Source organism: Cupressus sempervirens, chromosome 7, assembly GCF_028749045.1.
Source record: "Cupressus sempervirens isolate cs-2001-9-10 chromosome 7, ASM2874904v1, whole genome shotgun sequence".
NCBI lineage: Eukaryota > Viridiplantae > Streptophyta > Pinopsida > Cupressales > Cupressaceae > Cupressus > Cupressus sempervirens.
Window position 1 is genome coordinate 306,894,679 of NC_143124.1, and position 15,607 is coordinate 306,910,285.

At 31.8% G+C, this 15,607-nt stretch overlaps 1 pseudogene; it reads left to right on the top strand.

Moving 5' to 3' along the window:
- Positions 1-303: 303 nt before the first annotated feature.
- Positions 304-15,607, top strand: part of LOC149546628 (coniferyl alcohol acyltransferase-like) — a 51,599-nt pseudogene continuing 36,295 nt past the window's right edge.

Consider the following 15,607-nt stretch of genomic DNA (forward strand, 5'->3'; position numbering starts at 1 on the left):
AGAGTTAGAGGCTACTCTGTGACAAAGTGTACTGATCCACTCATCACACCATTGATGTATCCTCGTTGGTTAGCTACTCATCATAGATGGCCACAGAAGGATGAGTTCCCGCTATATTTCTGCAAACAATTGTTTGCAAAATTTCATTTACACTATGATGTTGACTATACAGATTATCCAGGGCATGTTGGGTAGGGTCAAGGGAAAATTTCTGATAGATTTAGACCAACGAACACTCCCGCACCTGTTAACAAATGGGCAATGGTGGGTCCAAACCTTTTGGTTATGCTGACAGGTCCATAGATGGCTACTACAGGTGAGAGTGTTCCTGATGAGACAATTAGGACACAGATTTTTTCGAGCATCACCACTGTCGCTACACAGGTACATGAGATTTCTTTTGATTTATTTGGTAGATATATGCTACGGTCTCAAGGTACCACTCCCATAGCTACATCATCTAGCACACCTGTTGATGATGATTATGGAGTTGCAGACATACCTTCTCCTATAGACATTTCTATAGTCTTAGAGGTGGATGCATTGCATCATTTGGCATCATATTTAGCATCTGATCTTTTAGATACATATCAAGCATTATCTAAACTCTCATACATTCCACTTTGTGACATGAGCTCTTAGATTAGACATATTTTTTCATGTACAATAGTCCCAGAGGACTCACAGAGGCAGGAGGACATTCCTACACCTTCTACTGCTCCTACTGCTACACAGGCCCAGGCTATAGCACCAGCCCCAACTACTCAGGACCCTATAGCACCCCCCCCCCCCCCCTACTCATGATCTTAGTGCCATACAACCTGGTCTATTTACTTCCATGCTTTCAAATCAGGGCCGCACTATTGACTTGGATGTTGATACTATTTTTTCATTACATGATTCAGATATTAGTCAGATCGACAAAGCATTACATAATGCTATGGTAAATATCTCTATATGTTTAGATTTAGTTTTATTATAGTAAATAATATGTCTATACATTTAAATTAATGTATATGTGTGTGTTTGTGTATGTGTTATAGGGTTTGAGTGATAGTATGTTACGTTTTGCTGATTTGCAGACACCGACAGATCATACACGTCGTGAGTCCCAGGTATGTTACAATTTTTATATATATATATATATGATTTATATACATGTAGATCTTGATATAATTTGTCTGTACATATAATTAAATGGTTCAAGTTATCATTTGACACAGGGTTTAGATGTAGCTGATTAGATCATATGTGGCCTTTTATTTTATTACACACATGTTATGTCTAGATACATATTTATATGGATAGTTTGATGTTTTATATGTTATTTACATATGCATACATTTTATATCCAGACACTTTGATGTCTTATATTTTATTTTCGGATACATGGTTTATATGGACACTTTGATGTTTTATATGTTATTTCTAGATACATGTTTATATCATGGACACTAAATGATGTTTTATAAGTTATTTCTAGATACATGTTTATATGGATATTTTGATGTTTTATATATCTTATTTCCAAACATTTGATACATGATCTATTTTTATACATTTGATATGGGTACATTATATTCTCAAGATATATGCACATGTATGTTATTGATCTTTTAATGTACACATCTATTTTATTGATCTTTCGATGTCTTCATCTTTTATGTAACTTATGTATGTGTTATGCACATGTTTTTATATGTTATTCATGTTTTCAATATTCAACTTTACATGTATATGTATAGTTATTCATCTTAATGCCTTAATCTAAGTGTAATTAACTATATAATTTTAATGGTCGATGTACATAAAAATATAACATATATTTAATGACATGTCTTAATTAACTGTATAATTAACTATATTTAGTCTAATTATATTTAATGTAGATCATGTATTAACTATATTTAATCTAATTATATTTAATGTCTTAATAATTAACTCTATTTAATGACTTAATTAACTCTATTTAATGACATACTTTCTTAATTAACTATAATTAACAGCATTTAATTAATAAAATATAATGTATGTAATATGTAACATAGTTCATATAACATATACATGTAAGAACATATAAAGAGTATGACCTAAAGAATGCATGTTACAACATTTAATTACTAAAACTTAATACATCCAAGAGCATAATGATTATATAAAAACATAAAGAATGTATCATATAAGAAAATTTAAAGATTATATGTACACAAATACATAACAACATTAACAATCATATGTAAGAAAACATAAACAATGTACATATAAATACATACAAATACTAAAGGGGTCGTCTTAAGGGGAGGTCCTAAGAGACCTAGTCTTAAATGAGATATCAATGTCGAATTTAAATAAAAATAACAATACATGTCTAATTTTTCATATCCAAGACAAATGATCCAATGTACAAAAATTTATAAAACAAATATTCTATCAATATTAAATATGAAAGTATAAGAGCTATACAGGCAGAACTCAACTATAGCTCCACAATAAGTACATAGGTAAACTAGAGCTCCACAAACAATGTATTGTTAGGATCCTCTCTACTTTTTATTATCTCTAGAAGTTTTTCATGTTCTTCAATAGGAAATTTCCACTTTTTATTTCCACGACGTCCTTTTCTTTGTATTGTTTCAAATTGTAATTTGGTTGCTATAACATGGTTACTGTAGTGTAGAACCTTTTCTCTAGGCTTATATTCAATAAATTGAATACCACTATCAATTACCCTTGTTTGTTGATAATATGTTCCTTCAATAACAACTGATCCAATTGGATATGATTGTTCATCAGCATCTATAGTTCATTCTAGCAACTTGTGTTTTGCTTTTGTGCATCTTAAAAGATAATAGTCCACATTTTCTACATTATCTGGTAAGGTTTGAACTGCAAAAATATCTCTTGCATGTATATAAAAAGATAAATATAAATTAATTTTAAAACAAATATACATGTATATTAATTTATATATATGTATATATGCACACAAACCTGCCAAAACTAAATTAGAAATGTGCTCATAATCAACTGAATATACATGATCATGAATGTCAATGTCAATGTCAACATCTTCAAAAGGAGGCTTTCTAACTATCTCCTTCAAATCCCAATGTGAAACATATGCATTTGCAATATTTTCACATGCACTCACTAGATTTTCCTTAATGCAGTCATCACAAAAACATGTTTTCTCTCTTACTTTAATTACTAGAGGTTTATGGTTTCCTGTAGTCATCACTTGATGTAAACTTCTAATTCAAGGAATCATTTGACAATTGTAAGGATTAGATCGATCTATATCTGTTACAAATACAAAAAATAATTGTCATATTTCAAAATAAATATTTAATTAAAAACTCAACTTGATTAAAAAAATACATTAAAAATAAATATAACTTAGCTCACCTTTCACCTCCCAAAAGTAATGCTTACTGTATTCAGTATCTCGAGTAGGAAAATGAACTTTGCACCATTCAACAATTTGATTTGCGCTCTCTATCCTATTTCCTATATGTACATACAATATGCATGTATATATATAGTTTAAAATATATGCTACTAGAGTATTAAACATGCACATTTAAAAAATGCATATATTTACCTGCAAGTTCATGTTGTCGAAGCGCACATTTTATACATGCTCCTACTCCATCATGCTCCCCTTTTCTGTGTCCACTTTCAAAGAAATTCCATAAAAACCTAACATTGGTTCTAGCATGTTGCATTGCTAACCAACTAAATGCTTTTGCAGATTCGAATTGTCCTATGAACATGAAACATGATAAGTATCTAGAATTATCTGTGTACAATCAAATAGAAATAGACATGTCCAAATAAATATAAGTTAAAATAAAGTTAAATAAATTTGTAACTATTTCGTGTATACTAACCTACACATCCATCAGAACAAATCCAGTGCTCTCAAACATTTATTCCATGATTTTTGAGATCTTCAGAGAACATTGCAAAACAATGAGCCACATAACTCCTGTCATGAACTCTATCATCACTAATATAGAAATGAACCTCTTTGATGATGATGCATTCATTTTCATCCAATCTTTCTATCTGATCCACCTCAAATTGTGCATGTCTATAGGTCACTTGCACAAATATTGCAACTTGTTTAGAATGATAATATTGGCTTTGGAGCTCTATATGAGGTGCAAATGTATAATTCTCAGAAAAATCTACAAATGAAAGTATACAACCAGGTGGAAAAAAAAAATTTGAATCACGAAACTGTTTAGCTTGCCATCGTGCACCATGACAATGTTGGATATGTGGATATATCAATGGACGAAACTTGGCCATGAACTCATCATAATGCAATTCACTCTCCTTCAATACAATTTTTCTGGATCCATCTCCTCTATTATTTTGGTATGTCTTATATTCATATCTCATCCATGAGACTGGTGTGGATTCATTAATATTCTCAACTTGCATAATTTCAAAAAATTTGTGTGAATCTGCACAATCTTCACACTGATTTTTGATGCATTGGACTTTGAATTCATCTGAATCTTCTAATTTATCACATAATATGGACCTCACAAATTGTGTTGTACTGCTAGGGATGACCAAATTAGGATCAAGTATTGTCATAACTTTTTTAAATGATTGCAAGTGTAGACCAAATTCAACATGATTTCTACAACAACAAGTTTCACGCATATTTTTTATGCATACAAAGGAAGGAAGTAAACTCTCAAACATTCTCTAACATATTTTGACATTTGAAAATTCTTGTTTCAATGCTTCAAAAAGTTCACTTTGAGTTATATCCATGAAATGTTTTAGATGTTGAATTTTGGCCCCTATTTCTTGATCTTTAATTTGTATAGTATCACGCTTGTTGGAAGAAACACGAGAATGTGTGGTCCAAAATTCAATAACTTGTCTTTTTACTTCTTCAGAAATCTTGTCTTTTCGAGGAACTCTACAAATATTCACCAGTTATTCTCAATGTTATTTTCTAGCATATTTCCCCTCTTGATGTATCTCTAGACAGTTCTAGATATATGCATTACATCAGAAATTGCACGTACCTATTTTCTATGTGTCAATTTTCTACTAGATATAGTAGTCATCAATGCTCTACGTGCATTACTCAAATCACCTCCTCGAATTGTGTTGTCAATTTTGTTATAAGCATTTTGCAAGTTTTCAACTATTTTTTTATTAATATTATGTGCATGGCTTTTCCTGTTATCAACACCCAACAACTCTAAAAAAGGTCTCATATCTTTTCTCCTAAATAACTTGACAAATAATTGTGCCTATCCAAATAAAATTTTATCTTTGAAATATTCATCCCACATGTTCTGACAATGCTTTCTGATAGTGTTATCATTTATCATATCTTTAGATGGAATTTGGTTAAAAAGTAGTTCTTCATCCAAATCCATCAAATTTTTTATGCTTTCTAATTTGTCTCTATCAGTAGAACTGTTAGTTTCTTCCTCTTCATTACTTTCATTTTCTTCATGAATCTCATCATGTTTAGGAATTTCAGTAGGTTGGTTTTGATCATGTTTTGTATGGCCTTTCATTTTGTCATCTCTTTTTCTATTATATTTCCTTGATCTTTTCCTTTTACTACCCATTGAATATTTCAATCTATAGAAAGAAAAATAAATAAATTTAGATTTCACTAAATATTAGCTAATGGTTCAATATATAATACATAAAAATAAAAATAATTAGAGGAGAAAAAAAACACCTTAAAAATATTCGATCCTTTGCAATATTGATTAAATCTCTTGAAGAGTTGTTGAAAATTGCTTCAAAATTAATTGTCTTTTGAAAACCCTCTTCCAATTTTTGCTGCCCTGTATATTTAATTTTTTAAAAAAGAAAAAAAAAATTAATATCAAATAGTTACATTAACCACTAGCGGTTTACTTTGCCGACAGGTGTTTTGGCCCAAACCGTTTCGGTCCGAACTGTTCTGGCTGAAACTGTTTTGGCTGAAATGGTCTACGTGGCAGCCTATGTGGTAGCCAAACAAGAAAAAATTAGAACTTCTGCAAACCTCTCACTTTGAAGGCCAATTTGACCTACTAAATTCAAATTTTTTTTAAAACTAAAAATATACTTTTTTAGTTTTGAGAGTCATGATTATGATCATATAATTTTTTTAAAATTTTGATTATGAATAATATGTTATAATTTGAAAATATTACAAGTAGGTATCTTAAGATTTAGAAGATGTCTATTCAAAAATAAGAAAAAAATAGTAAATCATGTTAAAAAAATAAAAAAAATCTATGCTGCACTAGAGGAGAGAGTCTTCTTCAAGAATATGTAATTTTTTTTTAAAAATATGTATATTTGATGGAAAAAGTTTGACAGGAGAAAAAACTATCTATTTCTGATAACTTTGACTTTGACTAGTTATAACTTTAAAAATATTAGCTGAATTCCAATTTTTCTTTTTTGGTGCACTAGGTATACATGTTAACTCTAACATATTCCAAAATTAAACCAAAATATGAATATTTGCATATATTTGTTTGACGGGAAAAAAACTCTATATTTTTATTATTTTTAAAAGATTAAAAAATACACTTTAAAAATTCCAAAATAAATAAAATTTTCACTCAATTTATTTTTAAAAAATTATAGACATAAACTTCATCCAATTTTACACATTTCATTAGTTTACATCATCTTCAAATTCTAAGCACAAATGCCACTTTTATTTCGTTAAAGTTGAAGACTTTAAATTCTGATATCACTTCTCCTTTATAAAAGGTGACACAGGTTTGTGCTTCTACCCCCTTTCCTAGAAACTTTTGTACTTAGTTGAGGTTTGCTCTCAACTACCTTTGTACTTACAAGCTACATAATTTGAATAGTAACAATAGTGGAAATGGAAGGACTGAAAAAAGAAGTAGATATAGCACTAATTGAAGAAACAGATTGTTGCTAAGTAACCTCAACTGATGAAGGAGGAAGCACTAACTATGTGGTAGATGAAGTGTTGGTCACTTTAGTCAATGAAGTACTAAGATGAATAGGTGCAAAGATTGATTGAGTGCTTAGATTTTTAGTGTTTGACACAATCAACTCAACAATAGATTTCTTTGAGCTTGATGGCTTTAAAGCTTTGCTCAGAGAGTGAGGAAGTGAGGCTATAACCACTACTACAATCTTTTTAGGGTTTAATTCTTCAATTTTTTACATCTTAGGGAGATTATCCTTAGTAGCTTCCTATTCTTGTTCTTCATCATCTATATTATCATCATTAGTTTCTTCTTCATCATCATTGTTATCCATTTCTACCTTTTCATCATCATCATCATCCTTATCATTGACATTAATAAAAAAATCACTCCGCTTATGAAGATTATAGATATTCCTCCATGTATTGGTAGCAATTCTCACCACATGTTCAATGTCTTTAACCAATATCAAGAAAGTGTTAAATTTCAAAGTAATTTTTGCTTCATTCTACTTGGACTCTTTTGCTTCTTTGTCATTAAGACTTGGCATGAGTTGCCTAGGAGTTTGCTCATATATGTCCTTTGTAGTTTATTTGGCTTGTTCCTATCTTAGCTTGATTTTCTCCATTAGTTCATTGGAAATCTATTGTACAAGTTGGTCTAGTGAATATTTTCATTTACCTAGCTTAGACATAACCATGTCTTCAACTTGCTTTCTTTCCTCTGCATTTTTAGTTTCATACCTTAATGATTTAAAGTTTTCCATGCCATCTCTTGCATCAATTTCTTTCAGTTTCTCTCAAAATGTGGGTGGAGGTTGTTTGAAAATCACATCCTTTTCTTCTTCACCTAATTTCAATTTCTTTGTAGATGTTCTTCTTGCAAACACTATAGAAGATGACTTGGTAGGTTTGATTATAATAACCTTACCTTTCTTCTTGTTTGAATCTTCTTCTTCTTCAAATTTTTTTTCATCTACCTCATCTTCTACATAATCTTCTTCTATACCATCTCCTTTACCTCTTGTCAATAGGAGAGTAGAGCTAGTTTATCTCAATTTAGTAATCCTTTTCTTTCTTTTGTTGACAGCCTGAGGAAGTTTTATCTCTACTTCAATTCTTGCTTTAGCTTCATCAAAAGTATCAAAATATGTGGCCTTTGGATCCACAGGTTCATTTTACAATGCCTCAATAATATCTTTGGTGTCATCAATATTAACTTCATAACCTAATGGATTGACCCATACCAGTCTAGGTTTAACTACTTGTATATACACTTTGTCACAATCAACCATAAAACAAATATCATCCTTTTAGTCTTCAACAAATTTCTTCGAGATTCTGAATTTTTTATTCATCTTTTCCTTGAATGCATTAAAGTAGTTTTCCATGACATTGACATAATTTTATCCCATCTTTTCTATGTACTCATTACTTTGATAAAGAATAAACACATCTTTTCTCCATACAACTGTACCTTTTGAGGGTTAAAACTTTTGTACAAACAAAAATTGACAAGTTAAGAGTGAACTAAACTTACAAGAGTTATTCTTCTAAGTTCTGATGCTTTCCATATTTTTGTTGAACTGGTTCAACAACAACTCAGCAAGGTCAAAGGACATGTTGTTCTTCACCACTTTGAAAGCAAGATCCACTACCTCACATGATACACTGTTAAGTCGACTGGAGATATATATTTTGTGTGCAATTACATGAACCCCAAACTTCAGCTCCACATCAGTAACAAACTGATCTTCATGCCTCTTCCATCCCATTCGACAAGGTTTTTCCTCTCCAATTCTACCCAACTTAGGGTTTTGGTAGTTTTCACCTTTCCCAACATTGTGAGCCTTGTGATTCAACGAATAATTTTCTTTGTTATGAGGATTGGTTGATCTGACCATAGATGCCCATTGTGTACATGGCTAATGATAAACCTTATCCATTTTATCTGAAAATCTCAAGTCATGTGAGGAATATAGGTTAAACCCTTGGATTCTAGGTGTTGATGCTCTAGTTTTAACACACCATTCACACACAACTTTTCTAGTGCTTCATCCATTTCTAGGGTTCCAATATCTTGAATATCTTGAATAGAATAATGAAAATGTGATCAAATATCATTTACTAGAAGTACCTTTGATGCAATTTGAGACTGAGCTATTGATGGATCAAGTTCTTACACAATTGCTAGACTCAATTTGAAATTTGGTGCTTTCCGTTTGACTCCTCAAACTAACATTTCAGACCCTTTCTTTGTTTTTCTACTTGAGGATTCCCACTTGGTAGGGTTTATAAAAACATATAAAACTTCAACAATAAATCTCACAGATCACTTGGATGCACAGAAATAGCTCTTCGCATATAGCTCTTGAAATTTCATGGTGAAAAATGAATTTGATTTTTCCTTTTTTAACAAATTCAATTTTCCAATTGCCATTAATGCTTGGTACGTTCACTTGGTTCATGATAGACTATCTTCCACTCATCTTGAATTGATTTCTTAGTAGGAACATTCATGACTTGGTGTCCACATAATAACTTAGTTACTTTCGACCTTGCTCGATAGGGTCTTGCAACATTAACTAGCTTGGTAAGCTCCAAATTTTCTTTAGATGCTCAGTGATCTCTTTGCATCTTGAATGTTTATATGGATCTTTCCTTCGAGCTAACTGGAACTGATGTAAGATGTCTACTTTAGAATCTTAGTTCTAGTTATCCTTGTGAGAGATCAAGTAGAAATGCCCAGACTTGCATCCTCAGAAGATTTTGGAATCCACTTTTGTTTCATCTTCTTTCTGATATTTTCATCCTTGGCCTTCTTTTCATCTTCAATTCTTTCAGTGTTCATATAGTTCTTGGCAAGATGTTCAAGTTTTGTAAAAATAAAACATCTTCTGATGGTGTCTCTTGTCCTCATTTGATGATTTACATAGTTTATTCAAATAAGTCCAAATTCTCCATAGTAATGACATCTGCACCATGTGTTTTAGTCCCAACCAAATATAAATTTAACAATTTGTTCTACTAGATTCAATATCTTGGTTTTTCATTTAGAATATTTGTACCCATGCTTCTTACATTTGTGAAATTTGCCTTCAAATCTTGGTTTCTCTTTGCATTCATTAGTTCTATAACCATGCATATTGCAATTGTAACATTTTCCATTGAATTTAGCTTTACCATTACTACAAAATTTATTTCATGTATGACCTAACATTCCATAGTGATTGCAAGTAGGTCTTTGAGTCTTTTGAGCTCCTTTCTTGGATGATTCACCTTCTTTTGTATATCCATGTCCTACTTTGCCTCTCTACCTATATTGGTTTTTCTCATTCAATTGATTCATGTCTTCTTGAGATTCCATCATCCTCTCATTGGTTCATTTTTTAGTGTTTAGATCATTCTACAATCTTTCATTCTCTGATCTTAGATTCATGATTTCCTCATTTGTATTAGTAAGTTGATCAATGAATTCTATCTATCAAAGGGATAGATGTTGAATTTCATTATTCTTACCTTCTAACTCTCCCTTTATCTTGGTTTTCTCTTCCATGACTTCAAACAATCTTACTAACTGAATTTCTTGTTCTCTTTTTAGCTTTCTTACTTCTTCTTGAAGTGTACCATTCTTTTCTAATAGTTTTCTAATTCCTTCATTAGCTTCATTGAAAATACTTTCTAAATGGATATCTTCAACTATTTCTTCAGTGTAGAGTTTTTCATTCATCTATACTGCAAGATATTTTCTTCTTTTCAAGAATTGTGAGAGTTTCTCCTTTACTTTCTTAGGTTGCCCAATAGCCAATTCCAAATATACATTTTCATTGTCAATAGCCTTATTAGGTCTAAATACCTCCATAGCCTCTGATCTTTGCTCAAGTTATTGAACTTCTTCTTTGAGAACCACAAAGCTCTGATGCCAATTATTGGAATTATAAGACAGGCTAGGTGACTGTGAGGGGAGGGGTGAATTAGGAACTAATAAAATTGAATCTTAATTCTCACCAATTAATCCTTCATATGTATTATAATCTAATTGCATTCATGAAAAATTGAAAGCATTAACAAAATCATAACACTTTGACACACAATATGGTAATAGAGAAACCTTCCAAATAGAAAGTAAAACTAGGGTCGGGATGATACCCAAAAGTTTTAGTACTATAGTATAAAGTTGGCCTATTAAGGCTTACAATGATCACTTCTGATTATCTATCCTGTTAGGAGCAATAAGGACTACTAGGTCTACCTTGCAAAAATATTTACAAACATACAGTGAAGTATGCACTTGCTAAAGAGATTTACAAAGGACTATTAAGTATACCTTGTGAAAGGATTTAACTATTCCACCTATTAGGATGAATCAATGGCTGATCTCTGATCTCCAACTTGATTTGTTGAATGAGATTCCATTGTAATGATAACCTTACTATGATATATAAATCTTTGGTGCTCCTTATACTACTTGTAGCCTTTTACTTCACACTTTTGCTTCTTAATACATTATTCCATATATGCTTTGGATGTGATACAATACATTACATACATACCATCCAATTTACAATTTATCATAGTTGGCTACAATATAAGTTTCAAAAAAATAACAAAGTTGGCCCAACTACAAGTACTTAGGTTCTAAAGACAAACTCAGTGAGGTTCTGATACTCAGCAACCATTGTCAATGCTCGATATTGTTATGCATTCAGTAGATGTAGAAGCTTAGATCATACTAATGACTTCCAAGTAGTTTGAACTTAGTTCACATTGGTGACTTGGTGAACATTGTAAAACTTGACATATAAATTGAATCACTTATTTCACACTACATAGCTCGGTCAAAACTATCACTATGAGCTTGGTATAAATTGAATCACTTGGTTGACACTACATAGCTCAGTCAACACTAGATTCACATCACTAAAACTATGAACTTGGTAAGCACTGGAGAACTCAGTTTGCATTGAGAAACTTTCTAAACACTATGAAGCTTGGTTTACACTGATAATCACAAACTTGGTAGATATTACTTGGTATGAACTGAATAGTATTCCTTGAACTTATTAAAAATTGTAGAACTTGATAGATTCTGAATTACTTGGTTAACAATGTCAACTATGCAATAGGCTTGGTAGCTACTAACTATCTGAATATGCATGTGTGTCACTAATAAAAAAACTTGATTTTAATGTTAGCAAAAACCACTAGTAACATGCTACTCATTCTTAGTCTTTGAAAGAGATGCCCTATGAAAGACCAACCCTATTAAAGGTGAGAATGCACATTTTAAAATGTGACCTAGTTAAAAAAAATTAATCAACCAATTAGGAGTGAGCATTGTTAGAGAACTTTAGATCATTCACTTGGAATGCCACCAAGCTAAATGATTTGCAAATGACTATTAGGTCAACTTTAATCCAAAGAATTTACCCTAGACTGATACAATGATTAGAAAGTAATAGTAGGGCTTGATCTAGTAACAACTTACAACAACACACTTGTTGATTATAGATCTTTGTTTTAGTCCTCAATTCATACTATTAAGCCTTCTTTCTTTCCTTGCCAATGCAGACACTTCTCTCAGGTCACTGAATGAAGAAAATACCCTAGAATCTATGTCTTCCTTATGTTCTTGCACATAACATCTTTTTCTTCTGACTAGCTATCTCTATAAATAGAGAATTAAGTTCTTTCGTCATTCATCCTCCTTTGTCCATTTTAGGGTTAGGTAAGATTAGATAGGATTCAATGAATTTACCCATTAATTCATTTCATTCCCTTCTAGAAACTTCTCCTTCTATCCTCTTTCAATTCACCTCAAAATAGTTCACCATGAATTCTGTGCCACCAACTCATCAAGCTTATCTTCTACACAATTCACACAATCTAGGAAATCAAACTTATCAGCTCATATTCATTGAATTCTTGATCTTTCTCATATTCTTGACACTTGACATTAACTTTCTTCTAATGCTTAACACATACTACATTGCTTAACATCCACTATGAAAACACTTGACATGAACTAAAGTTTACTAGTGCTCAACATCAACCAAACTTTGCTCAGCTTACACTGTATCACTTAGCTTACACTAAAATTGACTTTTCTTAGCTCCAACTAATTTAATGTTTCTTAGGTTACACTAAATTTTCTCTATACCTACTATGCATATTGTTAAGCTTGGTAGACATACATCATTAAACTTTTTCTTCTGAATGTAATCAGTGTATCCATCCTTTGCAATCTTAAGTAGATTATCAATGCACTATAATATCACTATCTTCACTGATCCTTGTACTTATTTTCCATATCTTAAACTTTCCTCTAAGTGCTATTATTACCTCACTTGATCAAATCCTCTTTATCAATCAAACAAATCATAGTACTCAAATCATGTAACCAATTGTCTTACCAGCAAGTACCAAGTTTGACATTAGTTGCAAAAAAATGATTGAAATAGATATACTTGTATCGATCTATTTTAGAAAAATGTGAACCTATACATGTGTACCCCTCCAAAGGGTGTGCACTCCAAGCCCATGCCTCCAAAGGTGCACCTCAACCTAATACAAAACATCAATGTTCAGACAGACATAGGTGTACACATACACATCTGTTCAAGGTTCGCATGTGCACACCTTTGTTCACAACAACCTCACGTAGACCTAAAGGCAACTTAAGTAATCTAAGTTGAAAGTTGTGCACATGCACACCATTTTGTGTTCAACATAAATAAAACATCTAAGGAAAGTTGCACATGTGCACACCTCCCCCAGGTGTGCATATGCCCACCTTTTCAAAACCTTAAGGCACAACGTAATGGTTCACACATGTGCACCTAATTAAGGTGCACATGTGAAAACCCTTTAAATAGAATGATAAATAAATATAAGTCTCCCTTTTGCACTTGCCACACACATGTTGCAGGTGAGAAACTATGCTAAAATGATCTTAAAATGACCATTCAGTGCAGTTAACATACCTATCAAGGTATGCTATTATGCATTCCATAGCTTTTTGGGGAGAATTCACTATTCTAATTGTTTTTGGCTATTGGGAAAGCTTTCTTGTTAGTTTGTGGTTGTTTTGGGTCTTCCAACATGAGATAACTAATGTTTGCTTCCTTGTGTAGATAAAAAAAGGTACCATTAACTTGTTGGGGTTATAGCTTTTGATCTAGAGCATGGAATTAAAAAAAAATTACAACATTGAAAATAAGAATTAAAAATCTAATTTTAGTTTCTAAAATATCAAGCCTTTGGATTCCCAATTTTAGAGATCAATGAAAGTGTCAACTTGAACATTTGAGCACAAGACCTCTAAAAAGGCTAGTAAAAAAATGCCTAGAAAACGTTGTTAAAGAAAGACATGAAAAAGATTCAAAGATTTATTTGTTTTGGATAATTTGGATGACCTAATCATTTATTGGAAAGGATCGGGTAGTTGGAGAGGAGAAAAATAAAGGAATAGACTTGACAGTGCATGAGGATGTGCATAACACAAAGGTGCACAAGTGCACAAATTATCATAACATCTTCATTATTAGTAGCAATAGAGTTCTCACCTAAGCTAGTAACCTTCACCTTCAAAGAAGTCACACATAAGTTTTGATTCATGAATTTGCACTAAGGATAAAAGATAGAGAGATTGGACACATGAACCAAAACAAGTTACTCATCTTATGCAACTATTAATGACAAAGATTCATCACAAGTGCCTTGGGATTTCAGATAGAAGAAGTAGAACGAGTTCAAATCTATGAAAGTCTTTTTCTATAGAGAGGGTATAAATAATCAAAAATGAAAAAATAACTACAAAAGAGTGCTCCTAGACCTCATCTAAGAAAAACCCAAAAACCACTTTTAAAACAGAGAACTTTGATTTTTTGGTGAATTGAGCACCTTGTACAATTCCTGAAAGGTGCACAAGTGTACAATTTGAAGATTTAGTGAATGACTTGTCTCTTAAGGTGACTAGGTGGACATATCTAAAAAATTTAGAGGCCCCTTGAGGTCATGAACATTACCATGCCTTCCTTCTCTTCTATAGCAGCTAAGATCACAATCAAACCAATGAATTTCAAGTTCTAGGGAATGCCCAAGAAGTCACACTTCATGATTTCCATAGGGAAGTGAGGGTAAAGTATGAAGCTTTAGACTGATTAGCTTGTCAAGAAATCACCTCTTCTATTGAAAATTTGAAAGGGAAATATCCATAGTTCATTTTCATTGAAGGTCAACAAGACCAAGATGATGTAAAGTGGAAAATTGTGAAGTTGGAAAAAATTCTAACTCTGGAAAATTGTAAAGTTAAAATGAACAAGACCAAGATGATGTAAAGTGGAAAATTGTGAAGTTGGAAAAAATTCTAACTCTGGAAAATTGTAAAGTTAAAATGAAAAATCTAACTCTAGAAAATTTATATTTAGAAGAATTTTTGGATTTTTGGGTCTTTTCACCAAGGTGCGTAGGTGTTCTTTTTGAAAGTGTACTCTTTGAAGGTGTGCTTTTCTGAGAGGTGCATTGACAATTTTTGAAGAAGAAGTAGTGGGTGAAAAGTTAATTTTTAGTTGCTATTTTAGAGCATTTCATGCACCAGAAACACATTTTGATGATAGTTCAACTCCTAGAAACATTTAGGGCCTATTGTTTTGCTAG